Consider the following 23,015-nt stretch of genomic DNA (forward strand, 5'->3'; position numbering starts at 1 on the left):
CTTTTTCTGTTTCAATGATTCTGAATGCCACTTTTCCCAGAGCAAATCTAAGATGCACTAAACAACTGAAAGAGGTGAACTCTATTTTGAGGAAGAGTGCCAGAGTGTCGACGTGCTCTGTTCGTTAAGTATTAGCATGTATCATTTTAAGAAGTCATGGTGATGTAAGTCACTCTTTACATAATCGTCAGTGTAAGAAGAATTTTCAGAAACCAGGGTTCAAATCTCATGCTGTTTAATCAGTTTCTGTGCAACCACCAGAAGGTCCGTCTGCTCATTTCATGTCAGTGATGGTGACAGATCTAACCCTACTAGTATCATAACCAGAAATCCTGGGACCTCTCAAGCCAAAGTCTCCAAGAACCTTTGCTAACTGTGAACCAGACTTCTCCCTGTCCTTCTACCCCTGCTCTGACCTCTCCCTTTCCAAGCAGACACTACCTGGGTGGCAGAAATATTCTGTTTTCAGGTATTTAGCAAGAGGAGGGGGAGGGGGGAGGGAGGCTTCTTGGAGCATGTTTAGAGTTTGGCCAAGTGGGTATTAAGTATAATTGCAGTTTTATGGAACTTAGGAAGTCATGGATAACACACTTTAAATATCCCTTACTATATCTACAGAGTCTGAATTAGTAGGTAGAAACCACAATATCGCAAGATTCCATTGGATGTCTCCTGGCCCTTCAACCCCCAAGGGCCCCTCCTGAGAGAATAGCTCAGTGTGTCATTTTCATTTGAGTCAAGGGTCAGATAAGCTCCCCCATGCCACGTCATCCCAATAGCAGCCCCCAGGTTCCTTCCTAGGCACCTACAAGAGCTTCCCTGGTTCCATCCCTGGCTGAATCTGAGTAGCCTTCCTAGCAATGCCCTAGAGAGGCTCAGGGCACACATTAGTTGAGAAGTCACCATAAAATGTGCGTGTCTGGTTGTGACTATGTCCACTTCTTAACCTAACTTTCTTCAGAACTTGCGAGAAACTTCTAGTAAAGCTTTCAAAACAATTAGCGAGAACACTCTTTTTCAACACTTGCCTTATGCAGAAATAGGCCTAAGGATGTACGAGATTTATATGACAAAGGTGGCAGTTCAAGTCAGTTGGAAAAGAACAGACTATGTAGTCAATGAGGCCAATGTAACTGGCTCTACAACCAAAAAAAATTAGGTTAAATTCCTCTCCAACTTGAAAGCACATGTAAAAAATGTAACAGTAAGATTTCTTCAAAAAACTCTAGGTGACTTTCTATATATTCTAGAAAATAAACATTATTGAGAACAGAAAACAAATTCAGGAAACTTTGAGTGGTAGAGGCTTTTTCACTCAAGATTGGAACCCTGGAATCTAGCAAAGAAAAGGAAAATATATTTGAATATATAAAAATGAAATATTTTTTATGGCAAAAATACCATAAATAAAGGCAAAAGGCAAGCTTTGAGTTTGAAAAATAATCTTTGCAACTCAGGAAAATCAGAGGCTGAAAATCTGCAATATAGATTTCAAAGAGCTCTTCCACCTTGAAAAGAAGAGGAGAAACAACTCTAGAAAAATCAGCAAAGAAAATGAAAAAAGCTGTTCAGAGAAGAAAAAATCCAAATAATCACCAAACCCATAAAAAGAATTTCAATTTTATCAGTGGCCAGGGATATTTATGGAAAATAAAGAAACGATATATCACTTTATAACAATCAAATTGGCAAAAATTAAAAAGAATTATATTACCTCTTTTCAGGAGGACATGGGTGAAAGTTTATTCTCTTCCATCACCAATAGAAATATGAATTTTGATAGCCTTTTTTAAAAACACGATCAACAACATATACTAAAACTTTTAAACCCATATACCCTCTGGCCCATGAATCTCTCTCATAGAAATAAAAGCACTGCTATAAGGACTCTTATAATAACAGCTAATATTTATTGAGCCCTTATTATGGGCCAAGTATCTTTGTAAAAGCTCTACATGAGTTGCACATCCTGTTATGATCTCCCTATTTTACAAATGAGGAAACTGGTACCCATTGAGGTTTAGTACTTGCCCAAGGTAGCATAGCTAATAAATGGCAGAGCCAGGAATCCAACCCAGGCAACATGGCTCTCCAGTGCAAACTTTTAAAAGCTATCCTATCCTCCCTAACAAAACATACCAGGATGTTTATTTCAGTATCGTTTGTAAAGACACAAATGTAGAAGCAACCCAAGTGTCCATCAACAGAGACCAGTTAACTTCATCACAGCAGTTCCACACTGTACCATGATATGAGGCGTAAAAGAGCTGAATTAGAATCTTACCAGATGATGGAAGAGGATTTCTTCAAGATATTGTTGAGGGAAGAAAAGCAGAAAACTATGAACAACACAATTTAAAAACCGAAAAATAATGATGCAAAACCTGTACCTGTATGGATATAGATATGTAAATATAAATAACTTAGTATGTGATTAAATGACTTAGAGGAAAAATATGGAAGGATACATCTTAGTCAGCATGGGTCCCAGGAGATGAGATGAGGAGAGAGCAGCCAACCAGGCCAGAAGAAGACAAAACCAATGATAATAAAAAAGTATCTGTGAGCATATTAATGAATTGATATAAAAATTACAAGTGTGTGTAAATTTTTAAAAATAAATCCCTAACGACTAAAATGCCGTTTGGTACAAATGGCTTAGCTAAGTTATTAGAAAGAAACAAGTGTCTTAGACATGAATCCCTCAATGCACCCTCCGATTTCTGAGGACCCGATGCTGGTCGCACGAACTGCTGGGCAGTCAGTGAGCCTCCGGTGTATTAGAAATGCCACACAGACGCACTACCACCTCGCTCACTCTACCTCTGGTGTCTTCCATTCTCCATCCCATTTGCCCTCCCTTTACTCAGCCCCCAAAGCTTTAATAATTCCCACTGTCTACAAAATGAAGTCCAGATTCCTCAGATCCTCAGGGGCTCCCCAAGGTGCAAGATCACCTGTCTTGGGACACCATCTACCTCTCCTGGCAGCTCCTCCTCTCACTCCCCGTGCTCCGTCAGGTGTGCTCCTCTCCCTTACGGGCCCCGTCATTTCCTCTGTTCTCTCATTTATGTGGGTCCACGTGTCACACACCCTTAAAGTCCATTTAAAATACTTTATAGTTCTTTTGTGACTTCTTTCCTGAACTTTCTTCTGAAGAGTAAGTTCATCTTCCCTTGAGTTCTTTTTTTTTTTTTTTTTTTAATATTTATTTATTTGGCTGCACCGGGTCTTAGTTGCGGCATGCGGGATCTTTAGTTGCGGCATGCATGCAGGGTCTAGTTCCCTGACCAGAAATTGAACCCGGGCCCCCTGCATTGGGAGCACGGAGTCTTAACCCCTGGACCACCAGGCAAGTCCCCTTGAGTTCTTTTAGAAACAAAGGTTTTCAGACACTTTTAGCTGAAATCTTGCTTTCCAATGAAATTTACATTCAGTCCCAGTATCTAGGACAGAAGAAGGTGGAGCTAGTCTCCTTCAAGGAGTCTGGGGGCTGGTCATTTGTTCACTCAGACTCTTCTTCCTCCTCCCCATCTTTATGCTTCTGTGCAAAACAGTTTGAATAAAACACCACTCTGGGCTGTCTGCATTTCTCATTCCATCTCTCCCTGGCTACTCTGTATTGTAAAGATTCGTGCTAGCTTTGAAACTGGATCAAGCAGCAAGCACGTTATCGCCCCTTGCAACCAGCATGGTTTCTGGCATACAGGCAGCACCCTTCAGTTCCTGAGGCAGGGTGCCACACAGCCAGAGGAGCAAATTCCTGCTCCAACTCTCAGTTGCTGTGTGACCCTGGGCAGGTTTCTCAGCCTATCTGAATCTCAGCCTCCTTTCCCATGAAAAGGTGATAACAGTGCCTATTCTGTGTGATGGTCGTAAGGGTACTGGAAAAGTGACTGGTACCCAGTAGGCATTTAACAGATGTGGATGCCATCATTCTGTCCTTGAGTGTATGTGTGTATTTTATAGGGACATCAGAAAGTGTTAGAGAAAGCTAGGTTGGTTCTCTTGATCCCAGGTTTCTGAGTCTTGGCACTATTGACATTTGGGGCCAGATGATTCTTTATGGTGGGGACTGTCCTGTGCGTTGGAGGATGTTGAACAGCGTCCCTGGCCTCTGCCCACTAGGTACAGTCCCACCACTACCACCACCCCGGGGTTGTGACAACCAAAAGTGTCTCCAGATACTGCCAAACATCTCCCTATTGAGAACTATGGCTTTAGTGTTCCCATATGGAAAAAGCTTGGAAAAAGAAATGCGTCACATGGCTGACCAAGGGCAGCAATATTTTTGCAAGATTAAGAATATTTCCGTGGCCTGTAGTTCTATAGAAAAACATGTTCATATTCAACATCTCTGGTTCCTGGACCAGCATAACCCAGCCCCTGAGCGGGGACGGGGCAAGAGCCACAGTGCAATCAGGCCCCTGAGCTGAGCCCATGCCCTGATTCCCTTCAAGTCCATCCAGAAGAGATCCTCCCACTTGCTTCCTTTTTTTTTTTAATACCCTTTATGAGTCGTTTCAAACATATCCAAACAACAGACATGCCTAATGCTCTTATCACCCAGTTTCAAGAACGTGTACACTTCTCCAGACCTGAATTTGATTTTTTTAAAGTAAAATTTACACATTACGTGCACAAACTTTATCTGTATATTTTTGACAAATGTATATACATGTATATCCTACACCCTTATAAAGATATGGAATTTTTCCGTCACCTCAGAAATCTTCTCGTGGTCCTTCCCAGTCTGACCCCTCTTAACTCCATGAAACCACTGAATAGATATTTTCAGCACCTGTTTTCTTTGTACGCTCTAGAACTTCATAGAAATGAAATTATTTCGTTAGTCCTCTTTAGTAGTAATTCTTCCACTTGCTTTTTTTTTTTAACATCTTTATTGGAGTAAAATTGCTTTACAATGGTGTGTTAGTTTCTGCTGTATAACAAAATGAATCAGCTATACGTATACATGTATCCCCATATCTCCTCGCTCTTGCGTCTCCCTCCCACCCTCCCTATCCCACCCCTCTAGGCTTCCCAGGACAGTTGCCTCCCCGACTCATTCAGGGACAGAGCTTGGAGTGAGGCCACGCCCCTTGGAAATCAGGATTCCCACAGCATTCCTGGGTGGTTGGGAGGGTGGAGGGCAGGGAGTGTTCAGGCAGGTGGTTTTGTCACCTGCCCAGCAGCCGGCCACCCTCTCCCTCCCGGCGGGCCTGCATGTGCAGGAGGGCCAGATGCCACGCCTCAGTCTTCCCACAGACCAGGAGGGAGCAATTACAGAGCAAACCACTGGCGGGGATGTCAGGACCAAGCCCAACCCACGATTAGCTGTAGAGATGGGAGATGGGACACTAGCTTAGGGCCAAACCCTGAACTCAGCTGGCAGGAATGTGCACCCAGCAGAGGGAATGCAGACCGCGCCGGGCGTGGCATGGGAGCGGGGGAAATGTCGTTCTGTAAGTTCAGGGAGCTGCAAAGAACTAGCCTGCCCTTCCCAAATACTGACTGCAGAACAGCTCCATAGCGGGGACGTGCTTTTTGCTGGCACTTGCCCCCGCGTTCACATTCCAGAGGGAGCTCTGTTTGTTTTAATTTGTATTAGCCATCCGTAGACCTGATCACTGCTTTTTCTGGAAGCTCAGTTGGGTGGGGCAGCTGGAAGGGTGCAAGGTTTTTGAGGAGACAATGAAAGAAGAAAGGGGAAGACTTGAATTATAGGAGAGGTCAGAACATTGATGGGACAGGAGCCCGAGGAGGCGGAAGGGAAGGGGATCTACGGCACAAGTGGAAAGAGAAACTGAAACCAGGGCGGCCCTTCGTCCTCTGGACTGGAGGGAAACACATGGCAAGTGTCACCACGTACAGGCTGGTGATACAAGAAGGGGTTAGCTTGGGATAAAAGGAAGAACCCCTCCCCTATTTAATGGGACAGGAGGAGGCCTGGATGCAGGTCACTGGGCTGAGAGGAGGCCAAGCAGGACCCTTCACATCCTCTGCTTTTGGAAGAGGCAGGTCTTTGAACTCCATCCTTCTCTGGTGCCCACGCATAGAGCACAGTGACTGTTGCCTAAGTCAAAACTTCACTTCCGACTTTCACGCCATTTTTTTCCACTGTAAAAAAAAAAAAAAAAAAAAAAAAAAAGGATGAGGGACTTGGAGTCTGTGGTCCTCAAACTTTAGTCAGCAACTGCAGAGCTTGTTTTAAATGCAGATTCCCAGAACCCACCCCACAGAGAGTCTAATCTCCAGGCACCTATATTTGAACAAGCACCCCAGGGAACCTGATGCCAAAGGAAGGATCGCCGCCCTTGGAGAAACACTGCCCCAGATGCTGGCGGCTTCAGGACCCCTCCAGGGAGTGTGAGAAGAAGAAAGCTAGATGTGGGTGCAGTTTGCACACAAAGAAATGAAATCACCCGAGCCAGAAACGACAGATTTTCACTCCATTTACCAATACGTGAGAAGTTAGAAAACGTGAAGGTCCAAAGAGGAAGGCAATAATATTGGGTAGAACATGGAAACAGATATTGTGAGGGAACCTCATATTTAATGCACTTAAATAGTGAGGTTGAGGAAGGATAATTATTTTTAATTAATCAAAGTTACAAGCATAAGGAAAAAGGAGTATCTTTGAGATGGGTTTTTAAAATATAATAGAATTTAGCAATTATGGAGTGCTTTTTCATCTTCAAAGAACCTATTAACATTAAAGTACTCTTTTCTAAAATTCTCCCTCGAGGTAGGTAAGCAAAATTGAACATTATTATCCCTTATTTGTAGATGGGGAGAGAAAAGTGGAGAGGCTGTTTCAATCTAACATTGAAAGGACTTACCACAAAAAAAAAATAAGTTCCCACCGTAGAGATCTGGGTTTCCCACCTTTAGCTCTCCTGGATGCTTATATTATTAGACAAGATGTCACAGCACGTTTTGTATAAGTGACCACTGGTGGAGGTGTGAATAAGCTTCTGTTCTGCACAGAGGCGGGAGATGCCATTTCCTGTTCTCCTAATTTCCCTGGTGTGTTAGGATTTAAACTGAGCAAAGGTTTCAAAAGAATCAAAGTTAATTAATTTGACCAGGCTGTTTACATTACCTTACTTCAGTGTCGTAACATGTAACCTGGGGATTAAAAATTAGGCTTCGATTAGGTGACTCAAACTTTTTTGTGGATACATTACGGCTTGATTAAGTAAATGGAAATGGATGCTGCTCACCTTAAAAATTTGCTTTGAGGACAAAGGAAATGAAAGTACTCAAGTAATACAAGCCCGAGAATAAATTACAATATGTAGTTAATATCATGGCTGAGAAATCCTTACGCTTGGCCCTTTCTAAGTGTAAAAATGTTAAAAATTGGAACTATTGGTTAAGTCATTGAAAGATGTACTTTCCAAGAGATGTGTTCATTTTCTGATTTGTTTAAATACCAAATAGAATTAAGAGAGTCAACATCTCGTCTTCAAAAGACTTTTGGTCTATTGGAAGAGCTTTTCTAAAAACATAAGTTCTGTGAAAATACAAAGGTTTATCTTCTGTCTAGCCTCAATTTCATTAGAGGAAATATATATTCAGAGCAGTGGGAAGGGTGAAGAGTTTTACAGCAACAGAATTTGGAATGAATGGAGGGCCAGGGCCAGGGTCAAGGTCAACCACCTGGAATGGATTTCCTAAGTTAAGAATAGTAAAGCTGTCTGGGGAAAAAAATGTGTTGAAAAGGACATTTGCACAGGTGGACCTGGGACAAAAGTTCAACCCTAGTCAAGTTGAGAACAGGATCAAGGTACCTAAATGGTCTCAGGATCTGAGAAGGGGAATAATTGGTGGAGACGTATAAATCTAATGATTAGGAACATCATTGTGAAAGACACATGGGAATCACTCCAGACATCTAAGAAAGTGTGTGACATAATCCAGGAGACAGACCCTCAGGCACAGGCTGGGAACAGACCAGACAGATGCCTTGGGACCTCTGGGGCCCAAAGGGGCAAGAAGGACTTTCAGGTTTCAGATGATGAATAGCAAACGTAGACTCCAAGACTGGCTCTCCTTACTATCCAGACTTCTAGGGACTTTCTCCTTATATTTTCATCTCAAAGAACATCAACTAATTCTATGCTATAAAGAAAAATATAATCAGTCGATAAATCTTCAAAACAATCAAGCTAAATGGGACATAGTCGCAAGCCCTGACATCATGTTGATTCATTTATATATTGTTTGTGCTTCCCATACTTCCCCTCTACCAATACAATTAATTCAGAACCAATTACTTAAATAGCTTCAAGTATTCCTGGTATGTGGTTATACCAGTAAGTACACTTTTGTGTAGCATGAGAACATTATGTTGTCAGAGCCATTATTATTTTGCCAGTCAGGTGGAAATTACAGAATGTCATTTCAATTGAGACTTAGGTAGTAGTTCAGTAATTCTAATAATTTCCTGAACCATAATGTCACTAGTCTATATGCTCCATGGAAACTTAGGAGCCTTGTCTGTTGTGCTCTAAGTACCCCAGCAACTAGACAGTGCCTCAAAAATGGTAGGTACCTCATTATGATCTGTTGAAAGATTGAATGAATGAATGAATGAATGAATGAAAAACCTAAAAGTTGTTTAGGTTATATCAAATTGATTATTTTTTTCACCTGACTCAGTTTTTGTGTAATACTGTGCACTGCTTAATGAGTCACAGGCAGAGAAGGACGCAACATTTAAAGGGTCAGTAGGGCACTATGGGTTTTGCCTGAAGTACAGTGACACTGTTATTCCTTTATTCTCTGGTCTTTGCAGCTCAGATAATTAAGACCTTTTAAACCTTCACCTTCCTGTTTTACCCAGTTAGATGAGGATAGAGCAGATCTCAGAACATTTCAGTTGTCCAGGCAAGCAGCACGTTTTGGTCAACTTTCCTATATAATTCTGGGCATGGAACCAGAGTCTGTGTCTTATTGAAAATTAGATAAATTCTCCTCTTGCATGAAATTAAAAATATGACTTTAGTGGGTCAACTTATAAACTCTACAATAATAGGTTTAGTGATAAATGTCCAAGAAGACGAAGGAAGAGGGGTGTCCTTTGCATTGGACAAGAGCTACCTTAGCAAATTACCATAAACTGGGTATTCTCCGTTCTAGAAGCCAGAAGTCCAAAATTGAGGTGTCAGCAAGGACATGTTCTCTGTCCAGGCTCTGGGGGAGAATCCTTCCCAGACTCATTCAGCTTCTGCTGGCTCCAGGCATTCCTTGGCTTTTGGCTCCATAACTTCAGTCTCTGATTCTGTCTTCACATGGCATTTTCCTCTGTTTCTGTGTCTTCTCCTCTTCTGTCTCTTATAAGCACATTTGCCAGTGGATTTAGGGCCCACGTGGATAATCCAAGGTGATCTCATTTGGGGATCCTTAATGATATCTGCAAGGACCCTTTTTCTTAAGGTCACATTCACAGGATCCAGGGTTGAGTAAGACAATGCATCTTTTGGGGGGGCACATTCAACCCACTACAGATACAGATAATCTGCATTATATACTTCTAGAAGAGCTTTCTCTGAACGGGAGGCGCCCATTTGGCCCACCATGTTGCCATGTTGAGGAATAAGCAGGCCTGGTCTTACTCCTTTGCCCCCTGTAGGGCTGATTTTAGTGAAGGGCACTTGGGCTAGACACATTCATTTCAGTTGCTAATTAGCAGTCAGAAGATCATATCCTGTCATTATCTTGTGTTGGCAGGGTCTCTTTCAGGACAGATGAAGAAAACTTCAAGTTTTCTCAGCTAATTTGCAGTGCTGTTTCCACACACAGGGAAGCTATGAAAGCCAAATATAAATCAGGCCTTGCATCTACAATATTTAAACAGTTTGAGGGGGGATGAGGGAGGCGATTCTTTACCCATGCCTTGAAACATTATCTGAGTAAAGGTGCTGAAGAGAATAGACTTAACTTCCTACTGTATAGCACAGGAAACTATACTCAATATTATGTAGTAACCTATAAGGGAAAAGAATCTGAAAAAGAATAGATATATGTATATGTATAACTGAATCGCTGTGCTTTACACCTGAAACGTACACAATATTGTAAATCAACTCTACTTGAATAAAAAAATTAAAAAGTATATATATATATACTAGTTTAGATTTAAAAAAAAACAAAAACTAACTTTCCTAGCCCCAGTGACCTTGACCTACGTTCGACTCCAGCCACCTGCTCCCACAATGGCCCTCCCAGCCTCATTATCACCCAGAACTGCGCCATAGCTGAAATTGACGACTCTAAATCCCTCCATCCATCATTCTACAGCCAGCGTTCCCACCTCCTCCCACCAGCGCAGCTGCTCACCAAGTTCATTTGCACCTCAGACTCACCATCCCCTGCCCATCTGGCACGGTTTCCTTCACCCCAGGCCTCCCGAACGCCTCCTTCCCCTGTACACAATTCCCCCTCCCCTCCATGCTTACACCCCATCTGATGGGCAAAACGCCACCTTGGATCAATATCATAACTCACTCTCCCATGTTCAACACCGGAGCTGTTTCCTGCACCTCTAGCACCAGAGAAAATGAAATGATCCTGAGAGACGGTACAATCCTAAATCATACTCTCTGACCTCAGTAGGTTCTACAGCAAAGCTCACCTGTCCTTTGATGCATCTTTCATTCCACTGGCCTGAAAGCCCCTACCAACCAGACTCCTTCACTTTGAGGAGATGCCTTCAGATCTTACTGAAGTGGAAACTCTGAGGGGACCACCTCCATTTCCCACCATGACTACAAACACCCACTCGACCCTAACACTTCCCTGCATCGCCCTTCTCCCGGTCCACACAGATCTCCCACTGAGGCTCTGGCTCCATCTGTTCCCATCTCCTCCATGCCCTTACTCCAGAAAATTTCTCTTTCTCATCTGCCTTTATACTTTACCCTCTCCGCCTGCTTATGGCTCCTTTCCCTCATTCTCTCCTTCACCTACTGAAATCTGACATCAGTATTCAGCACCAAAATTGCTCTTTCCTTGAACAATAGAGACCACCTAATCGCAAACTTAGGGGACTATTATCCCTCTCTACCTTAATGGAAACATCACTGCAGTAGATATGGACTCCTACCTCAAAGTCTACTCCCTTAGATTCTGAGACACCAATGTCTTCTAGTTTGCCTTGTATCTCTGTTATACGCAAATAAACATATATAATTTTATCACATCAGTAACCCACATTCATTGCAAAAAAATTTAATATACATAAGGAAGTAAGCCCACGCAGAAATAAATGCTATTAATATTTTGACTTAAGTCCTTCCATGCTATTTTATTGGATGGATGGATGGGTGGATGGATGGATGGATGGATGGGTGGATGGATGGATGGACAGATGGATAGATGGAAAGATATAATTTTACATAAAATATAGCAATGGAATCAAAGTAAACTTCCATAAAGTTCTCTCCATGTCAAACTATGAATTCTAAATCTATGTTTTTATCCTGACCTCTCTGCTGAGCTTCAAACTCTTTTAGCTTTTATCCCTGCTAAACATCGTCAACTTGATCCCCCTCAAAGTTAACATCTAATCTCTCCCAGGAGCCACTTCCTGTCATCCTTCTCTTCTCCTTCTGCTTACATAAAGCTCCCTGTCCTGCCAATTTTATCTCCAAAATGTTCTTCACAATTCCCTGGACATACTGTAATACCCTCCCCTGTGTCCCTCCTCAGAACTATCCCTCACATGGCTGCAGGCTGATTTCTCTAAAATTCCAAAGCAAGCATGTCACCCCCTTGGCTTAAGCCCTTCCGCGGGTCCCCATTCTCTACAACTGAAAGGCTGAACTCATTGGCATGGAGAATAAGACCTTCCAGGACCTCCCGCTTCCTCTTGATTCGGCCTGATCTTGCCCCTTCTCCCTCTTTCTGCTCTAGTCATCGTGAATTTCTTGCTGTTCTAAACATATTCCATTCTGTTTCCTGCCTCTTTCCTCATATGATTGTATTTTCTTGGAAAGCCCTTCCCTGCCTTCTGAAGCAGACTAATTTTCTACTCATTCTTCAAAGCTCACCTCAGTCATCACTTCCTCCAGGAAGCCTACCTAGATTTAATCCCTCCCAAGTCAGCTAAGTCTCCCTCCTCTGGGTTTTCACACCTCCCATGCCCTCTTCTACAGCACGTGCTACATGGTAATGAAATGCTGCATTGCTAGATCTCTCCCCCTTACCGAACTGTACATTCTTCAGAACGACCGTTTACCTTCATATCTTTGTACGCACCTGGCACAGAGGATGCACTCGGTAAATTTGTTGAGATTAAAAATGCATGAACACACTGTAATTTCTCTCACATTTAAAAACAAATCCAAGCTTCCTTTGATGTCACACCCTCCTCCACCTACCACTTTGATTCACAGCTCCCCTTTAAAGAAACATTCCTACGAAGAGTTATCTGTGCTTACTTTCTCTGCTTTCTCTTCTCCCATTCTCTCCAGCCTTTCCTCCCCTTTCCCTCCACAGAAACAGCTCTCATCAGGGTTGCCAAACCCAGTGGGCAACTCTTGGACCTCCTATTATTTGATCTCGGAGGCACTTGACACAGTCGGTCTCTGCCTCTTTCCTGAACACTTTCCACATCCCTTGGTTCCCAACCTAACTCATCCCCTGTTCCTGCCCAGTTGCCTTTGTTGTCAACTTCCAGATCCCTGGATGTTGCACTTTTTAGGGCTCAGCCCTTGGTCCACCGCTCCAACTGCTCGCACTTCCTTGGTGATCTCATCCAACTTCATGGATTCATGTAGCTCCATCCTCATGACCCCACATTAACATCTGCAGCCTGACCCTGTTCCTGGAAATCCTGACTGATTGGTAAAACTGCCCACTCAACAGCTCCACCTGGATATTTAGTAAGCATCACAAACTTAATAGGTCTAAAAGAGAACTCTCAAGTTTCTCTTCCAAACCTTCCCTTCTGGTGTTTCCCATCTCATTAAATGACACCACCATCTACACAATTGCTCTGGCCCAAGACCATGGACTGTCTTTGATGCCTCTCTTTTTCTCACATCTCCCATCCAATCCATCAGCAAATCCTCTTGGCTGTGTCATGAAGATACATCCCGACTCTGAGCTCATCACCTCCACCCCCACTACCCCAGTGTAATCTGCTATCACCTCCCACCTGGATTACTGCCGGAGCCTCTAAACTCCCGCAGTGTCTGGGAGTGTCTGTTCCCACTCATGCCAGCCTCACCTCTCTCCCTGCAGCCTCCAGAGTGATCATTCCCAACATCAATCAGTTCATCCCATCAGCCCTACAGGAGACCTCCAGTGGATTCCCATCACACTCAGAATACAATCCACATTCCTTCCCATGCCTGCCAAGCCCTGCATGACCTGCCTCCTGGGGAATGTCTCCAAACTCATGTTCTCCCATCTTCTCTTTCTTTCTCCGGTGTCCGGCCCCTTTGCCCTCTTTATTGTTATTCAAGCAAACCATATGTGATCCCACCTCTGGCGTTGCTGTTGCCCCAGCTTGCAAGGCTCCTTCTCCTGGAAGCTCACTCCTTTTCTTAATTCAGTTCAGACATCATCCCCTCAGAAAGAATGACACAGTCTGGTACATTTGGGAGGAATTATTCTCCCCTCCCATCCTTTTCCCAAGAGAGACCTAGAGCGCAAGTTCTAGGCGGGAGTCTAAATGATGTTTGGTGGAGCCGGAAGGCACACTTAGAAATTAAGGGAGTGATGAAAACTGCTCAGATACGTGCAGAGTGGAGCACAAAGCCTGGAGCTTGTGACCTTCACTGCCTTCGAGGGCCCGGGACAGGCAGACGGTGTCCACGTGTGAGAAAGGAGACCATGACCACCTATTAGGATATCCTGCTCCCGAAGAGGGTGGTTTTGCCCCAGCCCCACGAGGGGACATTTGGCAATATCTGCAGACAGTTTTGGTGATCGCATCTTTGGGGGGATGGGTGGTACTGGCGTCTGGTGGGCAGAGGCCAGGGCAGGGTGTGAAACACCCTGCAGGGCACAGGACAGCAAATGTTAACTGTGCTGCAGTTGAGGAACCGGCTCTGTTCTTCGGAGGACGGCAAAGACCTCTTAAAGGACCTTAACCCCTGCAAGTCCTGGTCCATTGCCAGGGAAGCAGTGATGGCGGAAGAGCCGGAAATGAGCAGGGATGGAAACCATGACTGCTGCAGGGAAAACCTTCTAGAACTCAGCTGTCAGTCTGCAGCAGGTAGGCTGTGTACAGGTGGGTGCCCTCCCAGAGTCATAGCTTGGGAGACAGGCCATTGTAACGGTGGGCTGGGGGTATTCAGGCCCAGAGGCAGTTTTAGCAGCCCTCTGGCTTCATTCAGTGACCAGCAAAATGCTTTTGAGCCTCTAGTATTTGCCAGTGCAGTGCTGGTTCTGAATGTGTTTGTGCTCCGGAAGATACCGTGCTGTTTGGAAGAAGCCATCAAAGTCTGTAGGCTGTGTGCCGGGTTTTGAGCAGACCTCAGTGTCCTGCCAGCTGTTCTTGTATCTGCCTCAGTCCCCCATCCCCTCACCGAAGGCAGCAGAGCCAAGCACATCGTCACCAAGTGTCCAGCTCTTTACAGCTCCCTAACACACCGTCTGATGCCCTTTCCAGGCAGGAAGGCCCGGAGATGGGGCCAGCTTTGGGTTCCTCAAGGCTGAAGCCGGTACAGGGAGTATCTCTGATGCTTAGCGGTGATGCATGAAAAGATGCAGAAGCCAAGAATCATACAGAGAGAGATTGATGGCTTACAGGTCAAGAAGAGCCTGAAAGGTCACCAGAACGAAAAGACACCATGAGACAATTATCAGGGGCACAAGTTTTATGCCAGGGGATCAAACTACCAGAAAGACCACAGCAGAACCTTTCAGACTTGAAATGTTGCCTGGGCACTGCAATGAGAGTGTTATCCCATTTTTATATCACTTTCATATAAAGGAATTAACTAGAAGCCTTTTTAAAGGGTTTTGTTGCACTATCCAAAATGTCTTTCCAGGGTACTGAGGTCGTTTTTTTTTTTAATGTTATTGAAGTATAGTTGATTTACAATGCCGTGTAATTAGGTCTTTTATTTTCTTCACTTGGCAAACCATCCTGCTTCCCCTTCCATAAATCTAACGTGTGAACAAGAAATCCCTCTCCCAAACTTCCTGGCTAAATTTTTTGCCATTACGCAAACTGCTTTTGTTTAAAGAATCAGTTGAAAAGTACACCGTGAAATCATTACATCCTACCTCCTGCTAAAACACGTTCCTACACAAAGTTTCATTAGAGAGATGGAAGAGGGAGAGAGAAAGGGAGAGAGAGACCTGCTAGTTCAGTTTCTGGGTGTGAAACATTCATCACATCCGCCCATACATTGACTCCGTGACCTCAAGTCTTCTCTGCAGTTTGGTCTTTCTGTCCATCTTTCGGGACAGAGACCTACTCTAGATTTTGGAAATGTGAACAATTAATCTCATCGAACAAGCTTCAAATGATGTTTCAGGAATTTTCAGTAGGTTTGTACAGTTTTATCCACTGGAATCAAACCAGATGATAACTTTCGATTTAATTCAATTCAGCAAATCTGGTTTGTGCCCTTGCCCGTAGCCAGGCACTGCGATACAGGAGTGCTGTCTGTAAGCAAAGCAGAAGTTTGCAGTTCTGCAACAGCAGGAAAGTGCAGGCTAGTCCACCGGTCAAGTCCACATTCTCATCCTTTGATCACGCCTGGATGTGTAGCCCTAGGATCCTCAGCCTGGAAAAGGGATCAGGCATGCCAGTCTCTGGATAAACACCCAGGTAGACTGACCTCCACTAGTCCCTGGGCAAAGCCTTTCAGCATCTTGGTAGTTGCCCTATAGAGTAGGTACCATTATGATCCCATTGTGCAGATGAGTAAACTGAAGCCCAGGGATGGTAAGCAGCTTGCCCAAAGTCACACAGATCAGAAGAGTTAAACCGAAGCAGCCTGACGTCAGAGCTTGCAACGTGGTTCTCTCCACTATACTGCTTTTCTTGGATTATTAGCAAACAACCCAAAGAGTAATGAATCAACAAACAGTAACCCTCTCAAGGGGAGAGTCAAGTCTTTGCTGGGCCTTTTAAACCAGGTGGGAAGATGTGCTAGAAATATGTGAAACTCCATGGCCTTTGAATGCTCACTGCAATGTGCAAAACCCAGATGGAAGTGAGATAAACCCTTGCCAGTAACATTGGTTGCTTTCAGATTTCCTGCCGTAATCTCCCTCAGCATCATTAGGAAAGCTCAGAGTGGCTGCAGTTGCTTTTATTAGAGGCAACTCAAGTTAATCTCCCAGATGTCTGCTGACATGTTGATGAGGATGCTTGAAGAGTGACATCTGCCCATTTCAGAGGTTCTCCCATGGTCCCAGAGTTGACTGGCTGTATGCTGTCCCCCTCCAATACCTGTGAGCAGATGCGTAAAGATGAAAACCACTTAGGTTTCCATCAGAGTGGGAAGGGCCAAACCAAGCAGAGAACATTCAGAAAATGAAGTACTTTGAAGTCTATTTAAATTGGATGATGAAAACCTATGTTTGCAGATATGTGAGGGTCTCTGGGCTGTGCCGTGGTGTGAAAACAGGAGGTTTCAGAGGAGCAGGAGTGGCAAGGCGACCCCATTCACATAGGCATGTGTGTGCTCACTGCTGATGTTCGGGGGAAAGACCCACCAGGGTCAAGAACGTTGCCTCGGGAGATGGGGTTGATGCACTTTTATTTGATGTTGTCTATGTTGCTTACGTTTTTCTTTACACTAAAAAATACCCAATTCTGTTATTTTTCTTTGGTAAGAGGGTCAGGGTTGGTGATACCAAAAAACAAAAACTTGCGACATATTGAAAACCAAGGATTTGAGAAGAATTTAGTCCAAGGGATGTTTCTATAAACCACAGGGTGGGGACTTCCTGGTGGTCCAGTGGTTAAGACTTCACCTTCCAAGGCAGGGGATGCGGGTTTGATCCCTGGTCAGGGAGCTAGGATCCCACATGCCTCGCTCGCAGCCAAAAACCAAAACATAAAACGGAAACAATATTGTAACAAATTCAATAAAGACTTTAAAAATGGTCCACATCAAAAAAACAAATCTTAAAAAAAAAAACAACGCAAGGTGGGTGGGGCTAGGCTGAGAAATCTGTGAGCTGTCCACATTCCTCCCCTGAAGGAAGACAGACCAGGCCTTCTCAAGAGACCCATATTTGACTGGCTCTCAATGAAGAGGATTTTTTTTTCCTATTAAATATGGGGTTCTTTGTATTTTGATATACGAACATCTTTTTGTGATGTCTTAGGTCCAAATGGGTTTCTGTGGAATCATCTCTTATCAGTAAATAAAAAAAAAAAATGGCTCATGTGTTTTTTAAAAGTCAGTAACACATCTTAAGTTGATGGCCAATCAAAATCTCCTGGGGAGTTTTCATATTACACCCAAGAGGGAGCCAGAGGGAAACTCGGTCTTCCCCCCCAACTTAAGGATTACTGGTGGAGGAAGGCCTCGTTCCTGACCCCTCAGGGTGTCATATTCTTCAGGTGGTTGGGATGGAGGAAAGGTTGAGACCCAACCTCTAGTACCAGGGGGAGGGTCCCAGGTGGGACCCGGCCTGGTGTAGCTGGCACGTGGATTTAGACATGACTGGGACATGCGGTCGGGGGACGTACCTTATCTCCTCGTGTCCTCCACGTTGTGTGCACATTTATCTGCTGATTTACCTGGAAGCCGAGGCCTCTCCAGTGAAGAGAAGTTGCATGGTGCCCATCATTGGGATCAGATCCTGTGGGCATGTCCCACGTGCTTGCGAAGGACACGGTGGGGCAACAGAAGGCACGTTGCAAGCAGGGAATCTGGGGTCCTCAGAAACAGTACAGCCCAAGAGAAGCAGAAGAATGGCCCAACAAGTGACCAGCAGCGCTGAGGTTCAGATGTGAATGCGTGGGGATAGCTGTCCCCTAAGCCCACCCTGACTTTGCTAGCCAAGCGATGAGAGGACAGTGGGTGAACTTCCAAAGCAGGCCCATGAAATCCTCGGGGCCCCAGCAACTCTGCTGTGAGGCCCCTCTAACCAGAGCAGGTCAACACAGAGCAGCTGTTTCCCTACCAGCCAAGTGGAAATGAGCACAGGCCACTCAGAAGAACACATCTTGGGCAGCAGCCTGGGGGCAGTGGTACCAGAACCTGCAACACAGTAACCATCCCTGGGGATGTGCTGAGATCAGTATGGCGTCAGGAATGGCAGCCCAGAAAAAAGAAGGAACAGCGCCACACCCAGGAGCAGGGCTGGCCTACGGCATCAGATGAGACCCCTCGAGGGTCCCCTGAATAGAAGGGGTACCTAAGGTCCTGCACGTTCACACGGAGGGGGCGGAGGTGGGCTCGCAAACTGGAGACCCTGGGGCCTGGATAGTAAAGTAACAAATGCCCACTGTGGGCAGGGGAGGAGAAGGCCGCTCCTTCGGTAGACACTCACTTTCATTGATCCTTAGAACTCTTTATTTGTGCCAAATAACTTAGGTCAAAACATAAACTGTTTTTGTTTTGTTTTGCTTAAATTATCTGGATAGTTTCTCCAGTGATCAATCCAGAGGCTAAAGAAAAGGACTTTCTTTCCATCTCCTAACTCCTACACATTTCCAACCAATGTTGACAACAAGCACAGTCAATTTCCTAGCAAGCAGTTGTTGAAGCTGGGTGAGATAAATAAAGGAGGTGTACAAGCCCTGGATGATGTTTTCTCGTGAGACTGTCAGGGCAATTCATCAGCTGGGAAAGGCTTTCCATGCCCATCTCTGCCTTTTAAGCTGTTGTTTGGATTTGAATTGTACAGTCCCTGTATTATGCTCTGTACTAACACATCCCAGATCATAGCTCATCTCTCTGGAATAGATTTTACTGTACGTACTGGACTGGCTATGAGCCATCCTGTCTGTGTTTATATAAAGCCAAACCACATTATCATGGATTGCTTGCCCAGCTATGAAAAAATATCAAGGGCCTACCAGTTGCCCACATCAGCCTGTGAAACCAATATAATTTTGTCTTTAGAAATTCCATCTTATGCCTGACCCCATTCAAAGCAAATAAACAATTCTCAGTGGGTGGTCTGCGTTGCAGTCCCATGTGCTAAAAACAACCCCATCTGCCACCCTCCATCTGATCCCAGCCCCTGGTGGAGAGGCAAGCCACGGTGATCCTAGCTTCAAAGTGCTGAGCAAGACACCAGCCTCCGAGATCTCCTCCCCAGACCCTGCTTTCCTGACCGCTCAGGACTGGGGCAGGGTGGACATCCAACCTGAGTTGGGACAATCACGGAATCATGCTGGAAATTTGGACCTAGGTCAGTGAAAGTCAAGTTGGTCTCTCTAGGGGCTTGAACTCCAGGCTGAAAAACATGAGCAGTGTTGGCAGTGAGAGAGAAGAAAGGAGCAGACATGCACAGAGAGGAGCTAAGGGGAGACATTGGATGAGGGAGGGTGAAGTCACCCCAGTACCTGACGCTCAGCTGCATTCCTGACCCTCCATTTCTTGAGACACTGCCAGGACCTTACAATGAATTCCCCCTTTGGCTTAAACTAGTTGAAGGTTAGTTGACTCAAAATATTCCTAATTAGCACAAGGAGGTATTGGAAGCCAACATAAAATAATAATAGCTATCACTTGAAGAGTGCAGTTTTCCAGAAGAAGAAATAAAGAATAGGTGGTTAAGTCCTGGCACGAGGTCACACACCAGGCAGCCTGGCCCCTGGACCAGAGGACTAACCTCACTACTGTCCAGCTTCTCAAAATGGACACAAAGGAAAAGGCTTGGTCTGGCTTCTGGCAGATATGGGTCAGTTTCCCCACTGTACCACTTGCCCGGGGCTAATTCTTGACCCTAGATTTCTTGTGAAATGAAGATAGTAGTAGTCATAAAATAGAGTTGTAGCAAGGATCAACGAGATAACATAATATGTGTTGGCCCAATAGGCATTCCATAAACGTTATTTCTAATCTGTTTCCCATGTTTCACTTGTAATGAGTTACAGTGACTACAAGTGATGGAACATTGTGAAGGGTGGTGGTAACCAGCATCCTGTATTTTTATTGTCAGATATGACGCTGATATGAATGTTCTTCATTATGTAAGGAAGTATTCTTCTATTCCTGGTTTACTACAAAGATTTCTTTTCTTCAGAAATTGACAGTGGATATTTTTTTTTCTTGGTCCCCTTTTACCCCATTTTTTTTTAATTTTTATTTTATATTGGAGTACAGTTGACTTACAATGTTGTGTTAGTTTCAGATATACAGCAAAGTGATTCATATATATATATATATATATAAAAACACACACACACACACACACATATATATATATATAAACACACACATATATATATATATAATCTTTTTCAAATTCTTTTCCTATATAGGTTATCACAGGGTATTGAGTAGAGTTCTCTGGGCTATACTGTAGGACCTTGTTGATTATCTATTTTATATATACTAGTGTGTATATGTTAATCCCAACCTCCTAATTTATCCCTCCCCACCACCTTTCCCCTTTGGTAACCATAAGTTTGTTTTCTAAGTCTGTGAGTCTATTTATGTTTTGTAAATAAGTTCATTTGTATCATTTTTTTAGATTTCACATATAAGTGATATCATAGACGGTGAATATTTTCAAGTAACTTTTCAGCTTCTAACCAAAAAAAAAAGAAAAGCCATATGATTTTTGTCTCTTGACATCGTTATTAATTTTAATAATAGAATGCCTGATAGTCAATTGTCCTTAGTTTCCTAAAATCAAACATCCTTAATCATCTGGCATTATTCAGGGAATGGACTGGTACTTTCTCTTGTGTTTTATTTGTGACGTTTTTAGTGTATAAGTGAGATGTCTTTAGTTTCCTTTCCTTTACTCTTTTCCAGATTCCATTTTGTGGTTATGGTAGCTCATAATGATGAAGTAAGAAGTTTTCTACCCTTTTCTGGTTTCTGGAGCTATTTAAATAGTAGGGGTGTTTTCTGTCCATATATGGAGTATCCCAGCATCAATTTTGAATATAGTCCTTTTTCCTCAAAGTTTTCTAGTTTATACTATGGTCATTTGTCTATTTAAGTTCTTCTTCTTGAACAGATTTGAATAATGTGTATTTTGCTGGAGAATTTACAATTTATTGAGATAGTCCCTTTTTCAACATTGAGCTGAAAATAGTATTCTCATGTAATATTTTTATCTATTCCATTTCTGCAGACACTACTGCCTGCTGAGATTACCATTTCTCTTTACTAGGCCTTTCAGGGCCACCTCTAAGTGAGGGAGTTTCTTGGCAGGCACCTCTGTGTTGACGTTTGCTCTCTTGCCACTGTGGGTGGTCTCGCCATCTCCACCACGTGGCCACAGCCCCACATCATGTTAGGAACATCAGTTGTGATGCCTCAGAGTCCTTTAGAGTGGGTAAGCCTGCATGGAGTATGCAGGATTGTGGCCGCCATGTTGGGGACCCGTTGGTTATTGGGGTATCAGGAAAGACCACTGGGGGATGCAGCACCGATGGTGTACCCCGGCCTCAAGGACTGTAAGATGTTCAGCTGTTCCATGAGCCTCCCCATCCACGGTGCCCCTTTAGCACCTTTACTAACGTTCTACTCGCCTCTGGTCTCCCCGGAGTCAATAATATTTACGTGTTATTTCACGCAAAAAGAATCGACTCCTTCCAAAATGGCAATTTGAAGTGCTGCTTATGATTACACTTATTACAGGATCTGATCATCTATTCATTTAAACCATTTTTATAGCAGTTACAGAGTACAGAGCCTTTTGAGTCTAAAAAGAGCCTCATGAAAGGTCATGGCTTAGTTGGAAATTCCAACTGGGAGGATCTGAAAAAAGTCACAGCTAAGTCTATGCTTAGGTGAAAATCTAGTTAGATAGGAAGAGAAAGGAGAGACCCCAATCATGCAGGTAGGTACCAGGAATGAGCAGAACACAGGGTGAGGGAACCAGCGTGCTAGACCAGGCAGATGGGAAACTGGTTTAGGAGCAGGGCAACAATGGGACCAAGCTCTCGGGAGCCGTAGCACGCAGCTAGGCAGATCACCAGCAAAACTGCCAGGAAGCAGTTTGCCCCAACAAGGTTTTAAATCAGTGAAGGCCCTTACATCTGGAGGTGACCAGGTCTATGTGATCAGTTCCTCCCAGCAGAGACCTTGTTCTTCTTGTGTGACGATGTAGGCTCCACTTACCACTTACCACAGTGGGACTCTACGTACTTCTCCCCACTGACCATGAGCACAACCGCCATATGTGATTCATACTCAAGTCCCCCACCTCCCAGCATAGGGTCAGGCACACATTAGACCTTCAGGTGGCATGGTCCAGAAAACTTTCCATATCCTTAGATTCAGATCCTCAGGTTCATTTCTGACTGTTTGCACTATTTACAATAGCCAGGACATGGAAGCAACCTGAGTGTCCATCGACAGATGAATGGATAAAGAAGATGTGGCACATATATACAATGGAATATTACTCAGCCATAAAAAGAAACAAAATTGAGTTATTTGTAGTGAGGTGGATGGACCTAGAGTCTGTCATACAGAGTGAAGTCAGAGAAAAACAAATACAGTATGCTAACACATATATATGGAATCTAAAAAAAAAATGGTTATGAAGAACTTAGGGGCAGGACAGGAATAAAGACGCAGATGTAGAGAATGGACTTGAGGACATGGGGAGGGGGAAGGGTAAGATGAGACAAAGTGAGAGAGCGGCATGGACATATGTACACTACCAAATGTAAAATAGATAGCTAGTGGGAAGCAGCCGCATAGCACAGGGAGATCAGCTCGGTGCTTTGTGACCACCTAGAGGGGTGGGATAGGAAGGGTGGGAGGGAGATGCAAGAGGGAGGAGATATGGGGATATATGTATACGTATAGCTGATTCACTTTGTTATACAGCAGCAACTAACACAACAATGTAAAGCAATTATACTCCAATAAAGATGTTTAAAAAAA

The 23,015-nt window shown here is 44.0% G+C and overlaps 1 protein-coding gene across 3 annotated transcripts in view; it reads left to right on the forward strand.

The window, feature by feature from the left end:
• HECW1 (HECT, C2 and WW domain containing E3 ubiquitin protein ligase 1) overlaps positions 1-23,015 on the forward strand; it is a 314,499-nt gene that overhangs the window by 273,025 nt on the left and 18,459 nt on the right. The window lies entirely within an intron of this gene.

The sequence above is a fragment of the Balaenoptera acutorostrata genome, chromosome 7, assembly GCF_949987535.1.
Source record: "Balaenoptera acutorostrata chromosome 7, mBalAcu1.1, whole genome shotgun sequence".
Taxonomy (NCBI): Eukaryota; Metazoa; Chordata; class Mammalia; order Artiodactyla; family Balaenopteridae; genus Balaenoptera; species Balaenoptera acutorostrata.